This window comes from Podarcis pityusensis (assembly GCF_964106645.2).
Source record: "Podarcis pityusensis genome assembly, chromosome: 7".
Taxonomy (NCBI): domain Eukaryota; kingdom Metazoa; phylum Chordata; class Lepidosauria; order Squamata; family Lacertidae; genus Podarcis; species Podarcis pityusensis.
Genome location: NC_138031.1, coordinates 69,852,960 through 69,860,818, shown reverse-complemented (window position 1 = coordinate 69,860,818; position 7,859 = coordinate 69,852,960). Strand labels below are relative to the sequence as shown.

The following is a 7,859-nucleotide window of genomic DNA, read 5'->3' as shown; positions in this document are numbered from 1 at the left end:
ACAATAACCTGCTCCTGCCAACCTAGCAGTTCGAAAGCACATCAAAATGCAAGTAGATAGATAGGTACCACTCTGGCGGGAAGGTAAACAGCGTTTCCGTGCGCTGCTCTGGTTCACCAGAAGCGGTTTAGTCATGCTGGCCACATGACCCGGAAGCTGTACGCCGGCTCCCTCGGCCAATAAAGCGAGATGAGTGCCGCAACCCCAGAGTCGGTCACGACTGGACCTAATGGTCAGGGGTCCCTTTACCTTTTTACAAGCAAATTAATTTGAGTCCCTAAATTACTTATAGTTTTCTATTTAATCTACTAAAGCTGCTTCTTATTGTCAGATAGAAGGCCAATCTCCCCCATTCCAAATTACAGTTAATATGTACCCCTGCTTGGTCCATTCACCAACTGCCCACCACCTCATGTGTGCGCCATTGAGTCTCCCCTTTCCATCCCATGCAACTGCTAAACTCCCTTTTCACATTCCTAGCCCTGTTTTTAAGATGCACAGAAGCTTAGGAACAAGTCTGTCAGTTTCTTCAGTGAGAGAAGGTTTCATTCCGCTGATGGATGTTATACATATTGTATATGGGTGCTTGTTTATAAATCAAATGCATGTTCTAAATAATGACACTGAATCTGGAACTCCGCATTGAAAACAACACATAGTACCGGGAAAGTACTATGGAATATTTGAGGGCACTGCATCCTAGATATCTCTCTCTCTCTCTCTCTCTCTCTCTCTCTCTCTCTCTCTCTCTCTCTGAAACAATGCAGCAGAGGAAAAGAAGAGGGGGGAATTTGAGTACAGCAAGAAGGGGGAGATACTGAGAGGAAAATGGTGTCTTTAAAGAAACACCCAGGGTTTGAATAGAGCAGGGATCTACTGGTAGATCCCCAGGAGGTTTTGGTAGATCACGGTCGATGGCTGGCGCCCTTTCCTTAGTGTTGGTAAAATAGAATCTGGCCCCGCCCCCTCACCCCGCCCTCCATTGTTGCACAATCTGCAGAATGGAAGATGGAGTTTACTCAATGAGGCTGTTTGTGTCCCCGGCGATCTGTTGGTGAGTGGCTGTTCCTCTTTCTCTCCCAAAACCCATTAAAACAGAGCTTTCCTCCTCCCTAAGAAAAGGTCAATAACTTTGACCTGAACCCCCAAAAAGGGAAGTAGATCACTGCCAGTTTTTAATTCTGTAAGTAGATCCCAGTCTCTTGAGAGCTGGCCACCCCTGGAGTAGAGCAAGTAGAGGAAAGCAGTGAGAGAGGGAAATGGTAGTTTTAAACTTTGACAGAGCTTTGAGAAGAGCAAGCAGGAATAGAGAATCACTGGTGGTTTAAACTGGTGGTTTAAAACAATAGTGAAAATTTCAGTAGAGCAAGTGGAGGTAGGAGACATTGAGGAAAAAGTGGCAGCTTAAAATAAGGTTTCAGTATAGCAAGAAAGGGGCTCAGAAAGGTTATGTTGTGTTGGCTTTTGGGTGTTAACTTATGTGTTGTACCCATCTTTGCTATTTTCCCTTGCTGAAACTTAAAAGAAAAAAACCACCTTCCCTTCCCAGGTCTAATAAAGACCTCTCCCACCACTTTCTGCTCTCAGTGTCCTTCCCTTCTAGCTCTCGTGCTACAAACCCTGCTGTGGTGCAGCCTGCCTTCTCTTATGCTTCCCTACCCTGCCGTAACTTCACGCAAATCCAGGCTTCATATGAGGATTACAAATCATCTAATGGAGGCTGCGTGACGACAGCCTTACATTTTTCTGTATATAGGAAGACAGGCAAGAACCAAAAATAGCTCCATAAGTCAAATCAGTTTGATGATTAATTACAATTGCCACAAACCAGCTAAAGGTTTCATTGATTAATCTATCAATAAAAACCAATGACATGTTGGTTTCATTTGGAGCAAAAATATTGGAGCTAATAAAACTTAGCTCAGGTTCGCACTGTTGCATGGTCCCCAGTTCTCAGCATGGTGGCAAGCTACAAGGGCAGCAGTGGTTTTGTTTTCTTTGGGGACTGAAATCATAACGGCATCCTTGTAATCTGGACTGCTTAGGCATATGCTTGCAGGGCACAAGCACCCCATTAAAATAAAGATCACCCCGAGACCACAAATTGAGGAGTCCCCAGACTGCACTCCCCCCTCCATTTTAACCTCAGACTTCACCCCTGCAAGAAATTTGCCCAGTGACAGTCATAGCCACAGTATATAAGGTAGTAAAGAGCAAAGGGGAATCTCATATATGACCATGAAAATGAGTGCTCTCCAAGTAAAGGTACTATTCTAATATCTCACTCTACAGGAGCTGTGCAGTTCTTTCTTCCCCTACCATGAACATGTAAGGATGTGCAGCTCTCATTTGCTCATCACCTGACAACTTTCCTATCATAGCATGCAAAGCATCCCTCAAGGGAGGAGTTCTTCAGCACTGAAACCCCAACACTTGCAGTAGGTCTACTATACTGTGGTACCTCGGGTTACATACACTTCAGGTTACATACTCTTCAGGTTACAGACTCCGCTAACCCAGAAATAGTACCTCGGGTTAAGAACTTTGCTTCAGGATGAGAACAAAAATCGTGCTCCAGCGGCAAGGCAGCAGCAGAAGGACCCATTAGGTAAAGTGTTGCTTCAGGTTAAGAACAGTTTCAGGTTAAGAATGGACCTCCGGAACGAATTAAGTACTTAACCTGAGGTACCACTGTACTGAAGAAGAGAATATTGGTTTGTTATTTTCAGTTCCATGGTGCGGAGAACACAAATGCATCCAACCTATACTTTGATTTTGTAATCAGGTGCTCATAAAGATTTTAGTTTTGAGTGATGCCAGTTCAGACTTCAGGGGTTACCGATCCATATTTAGCCACTAAGTTACAGTGGGATGGGGGCACGGAACACATTTTAATTAGCAGGTGTTTTTAAAGGTTTTTTTTAAATTTAAAAAAATCCTCCTATATATTGGGGGGTCTACTTTGTAGGCAAGCATGCAAGCCCTCTGAGAATCTCTTCAACCAAGAGTGATTCTGGCTGAATCTATACTAAAGAATTCTCCCTTCACCCCTGTATTTCACAACTCCAACCAAAATCTCCTTACTAGCTCCTTTTTAGGTACATTAACAATCATAATATCGTCTGTCACCTCATTTCTCTGTATGCTGAAAATTGCCTTGCTAACATTTATCCGCACTGCACTTGTTTATGCCTCCTGTTCAATTTCTACTTCATGCTAGCTCTTTTATTAACATAGCATTTTCCATATTTTCCAATAGGTGAAATATACTACACGCACCACATAGAGATAATCATCTCTCTAACTGTGAAATCAAATGGTGAGTCCCGACAGAAATGGATCAAAAATGAGGCAACCAACATTTGGTTGATTCTGTCAATTTCTGTTCTCTCAGTTCCTTATTTTTCCACTCTTAAATTGTTCTCCACATTTCTACAGCAATTTGGTAATATTAGTGAAAATGATCTCATGAATATTCAACATCATTTTAGTGCAAACTTTACCAAAAAACACATTTTTGTATGCAGTTGTGACTAATAAACTCAAATTTCTCCAAATGTAATGCATATTTTGTGTTATTTACTTCTAATAGGTGTAATCCTATGCACTTGGGATACACATTACTTCATTGGCAACCACATTGCAAAATTTCAAAAAGTGAAAATTTTGAATTATGGCTGTGCATCCATTCACATCTTGTTTCAGAAAGTGAAAATTATGTAAATTCACCTTTAAAAGCAAACCCTTTAAAAGCAAAGTATCTCATTTAGGGTGGGGAAGTCATATAAATTCATAGGAAACAAACATTCATCATCTGAACCACCATATTTGTTAGTATAGGTAAAGGACCCCTGGACGGTTAAGTCCATTTGAATTTGACTATGGGGTGCAGCGTTCATCTCCACTTTCAGGCCGAGGGAGACAGCTTTCTGGGTCATGTGGTCAGCCTGACTAAACTGCTCCTGATGCAACGGGACACCATGGCGGAATCCAGAGCGCATGGAAACACCATTTACCTTCCAGCCGCAGCCGTACCTATTTATCTACTCACACTGGTATACTTTTGAACTGCTAGGTTGGCAGGAGCTGGGACAATGCAACAGGAGTTCACCCCGTTGTGTGGATTTGAACTGCTGACCTTACATCAAGACAAGGAAGTTCAACATCATCAAGACTAGCTAGTTCAAGATTTTAGATCCATTTGTTGCTTGCTACACAAAGCAGTCAGGCAATTCAAATAATTTGTGGGGTGGAAACTCACAATAATGGAGCGAAGGAAGAGTCAACAAGCAGCGCAGATCAAGCGGCAAGCTCACTTTGCTTAATCTAGGATAATTTGGTGCTTAGATGGACAAAGTGAAGCAATCCAGTTGCAATGTGCCTCAGCATTCTGAGCACAAGAAGATTTCTCCCTCACGCAGCCCAGCAAACATGAAGGGACACACAAACTAATTAGCTAGAATCCCTAACTAAACAAGAGAGTGTTGCATTGGTGTCAGCCAAGCCAGGCAGTGAAGTGCTGACATTGTTCCAAGCGAGAGGCCGCAGTGTGAAAAAAAGTGTTCTTATGCCATGCTCGTGGACAAACAGAAAGTGATGTGAACCCTATGGGACTGTAAAGGTGCAGAAGTCTTGCATGGAGATGATGATGTGGTCAAAGAAACAGTCACAATATAACAGATCTTCTCGGAACCAGCCCTATTTTTATGCAGTGAGGAAGCTGTCCTACGCAGTGTCAAGAAAATGCAGCAAATGGTTAAGTTATTTAATTGGTCTGCTGTCAGGCAATGGGAGAGCTGTTTGTGAGATTTTCTGCCTTAGGTGAACCTAAAAATATATGAAAAGCCCTCCCGGTTGCTTTATATTGTTGTTCTTATGAAAGTGAAATTCTCACAAGCTACTCTGAGTGTTGCCTTTGAAGCAGGAGAGCGGGATATGAAGATTTTAATACATCAAATCAAAGCCACCAGATTACCCTTACCCAAAGGCAAGTTCCTCCATTCTCAAGGCCTCCGTGTGGCCAGTTTCACAGAGTACAGTGGTAGCATCAGCAGCAGGGAACCACATAGACAAGGCCAATGCCAGAGGCAACTCTCTGTTCTAGGCAGCGTGTCCTTGTACCCTTCTATTTCTTATCATCATACCACAGAGGTTTTCAACCTTTTTGAGTCCACAGCTGCCTTGCCCAACTGCATTCTTTCTGTCGCTCCCCTACGGGGAAACCTCAGGAGCCCAGTTATTTCACTCCTTGCCTGCGGAGCTAGCACACCCTAGCCCTTTTCAAACACCCTCCCTTGGGGAGTGTTTCCTCAGTCTCCTCTCCCCTCTCCTTGGGCAGCTGCCCCTGGTCCCTTACATAAAGGTAAAGGTAAAGGGACCCCTGACCATTAGGTCCAGTCCTGACCGACTCTGGGGTTGCGGCGCTCATCTCGCTTTATTGGCCGCGGGAGCCGGTGTACAGCTTCTGGGTCATGTGGCCAGCATGACTAAGCCGCTTCTGGCGAACCAGAGCAGCACACAGAAATGACGTTTACCTTCCTGCTGGAGTGGTACCTATTTATCTACTTGCACTTTGACGTGTTTTCAAACTGCTAGGTTGGCAGGAGCAGGGACCGAGCAACAGGAGCTCACCCCATCGTGGATATTCAAACCACCGACCTTCCGATCGGCAAGCCCTAGACTCAGTGGTTTAGACCACAGCGCCACCGGCGTCCCTATAGGCTTGTTAGACCTTTTAAATATGCCCAGAGTTCCAGCAGCCCTGGCTACAAGATCCTCAGGCAAATGGGGAGCTGCCTCTGGGGCCGGCCAGGGTGTGCTGGTTGCCAGGATCTGAGGGGACTTAGGAGAAGCAAACAAGTGGATGAGGGAGCCCAACCAGCCATCTATGAGCCCTTGCTGCTGGAAATGGATGGACAAGTGCTGGCCTTTCTTGTGCTTGTTGTGTGCAATGCCTGCTTGGGAGCTGAGTGCCAGGCTTTCCCCCCATGCAGACATGAGGAGGCACCTCTTTTTTTGGGGGGGGGGTATGTAAGGGACCCTGGGAGGCGGGTGGCACTGTGGGTTAAACCACAGAGCCTAGAACTTGCTGATCAGAAGGTCAGTGGTTTCAAACCTGCAGTTTGAAAGCACGTCAAAGTGCAAGTAGATAAATAGGTACCACTCCGGCGGGAAGGTAAACAACGTTTCCATGCACTGCTCTGGTTTCGGTCTTCTGTTGCACCAGAAGTGGCTTAGTCATGCTGGCCACGTGACCCGGGAAAACTGTCTGCGGACAAACGCCGGCTCCCTCAGCCTGTAAAGCGAGATGAGCGCCACAACCCTAGAGTCCTTTGCGACTGGACTTAACCGTCAAGAGTCCTTTACCTTTTAACAAGCCTATATTTCCATGCTTTACCTTGCTGCATTTATTGTGACTCTGCCGGGGTTCTCTCAACAAAGGGTGCTTACCCCAAACCTGGTTCTTGGCATCCAGAAATTCTCCTTTCTTTATATTTCTTTTTCCTTGCACCAGCAGAATAGCAACAAACATTCTGTTCAATAAATAATTTTTTAAAAGCCTACACTTGGAATGCCTGACTGACCCCTTCATTGGACAGATCCACAGCATACATTTACAGCACATCCAAAGAACATTTGAAACTTGCAACTTCCTCCCAGAAATCAGGGAGAAGTGGTTTGTAAAGGGTACTGGCATTATAGGTCTGCAAAGGGAAAACTACAGTTCCCAATATTTATTTATTTTTAGGTGGGGAAGTAATGTGCTTTAAATGTATGTTGAGTGCTCTTTAAATCTATGGTATGTATTTGCCCTTTATTGATGTTTGAATCAGCATTGGGCCCTTTGGTTCTACTATGCCTTAGTTGGATATAGGGTTTTGTCCAATTCTGTGCTTTTAATATCTTCCTCTCAGTTTTTAGCTTCATCTTCTTTCTTAAATTTTATCGTTTTATGGATTATGTGTTGTTTTAATTGAGGCTGTGAGGTGCCTTAGCTGCCCATAAAGGGCCAAAAGTTGGAATATAAATATTTAAATAACTAAAAAATATATATCTCCTAGTAGTCTAAAATAAACAAGAAACAATTTTACTTGTCCAGCAGATAAAATATAACAATTAAAAATGTTTTTCACCTCCTGAAGAAATAAACTTTACCCTAGATAGCAGAAATCTGAAAGTTACTTGGATATTTTTTTCTACTGAGATAATGCAATCTTCCTACAGCTAAAAAAGCATATGGGTTTTAAATGCTTTAAATTTTTATGCACCAGGCGGCAGGTTTTAAATTAACAATGAACCAGTTATTTTGTGTAATTCCAGGAAGACAATCTATCATTTTTAAGTTTTCAAATTTTTCACTGCTCCCATTTTGCTAGGCCCGAGACATATTGTACAGTTTCTCATCATCTGTCATAGATCATTGCAGCAAGAGCACTATGTGATTTCTAAGGGAAATAGCTCTGATCTGAATTTCTGTTCTTTTTCTGTTCTTTCTTTCTTTTCTTTCTTTCTTTCTTTTTTGAAGTTGTACTTCATTAAAAACAGGGGGGAAAGCTCATGAAAAAACAAGAACGGTACAAGGGGGCGAGGAACTGAAGATGGGGAAACTGAATGAAGTTTCAAGTGCTCTGCTTTCCCCCTTAATGAGATTAATCCATATGTTTGTTTCTCCTGCACAGGACTTTCTATTTTCAAAAGTTCACAGAGAGCTCCTGTTTGTCTGTCTTTGGTATTGATGCTCAGAGTTGTTCAGACAAAGGAAAATAGCATTAAGTCCTTCAGAAGCAGCTGCTTTTGCAGCAAGAGACGCCATGGCCATCTGTAAACTGAATGTACCGACAGTAATCTTTTGCCTTTAT

General features: G+C 43.3%; 1 long non-coding RNA gene across 1 annotated transcript; it reads left to right on the top strand.

The window, feature by feature from the left end:
- Window positions 1–1,009: 1,009 nt before the first annotated feature.
- LOC308481858 lies at window positions 1,010–3,351 on the top strand. The gene is made up of 3 exons (XR_013988906.1): window positions 1,010–1,054; window positions 2,293–2,438; window positions 3,260–3,351. It is a non-coding gene; the product is annotated as an uncharacterized lncRNA (long non-coding RNA).
- The last annotated feature ends 4,508 nt before the right edge of the window (window positions 3,352–7,859 follow it).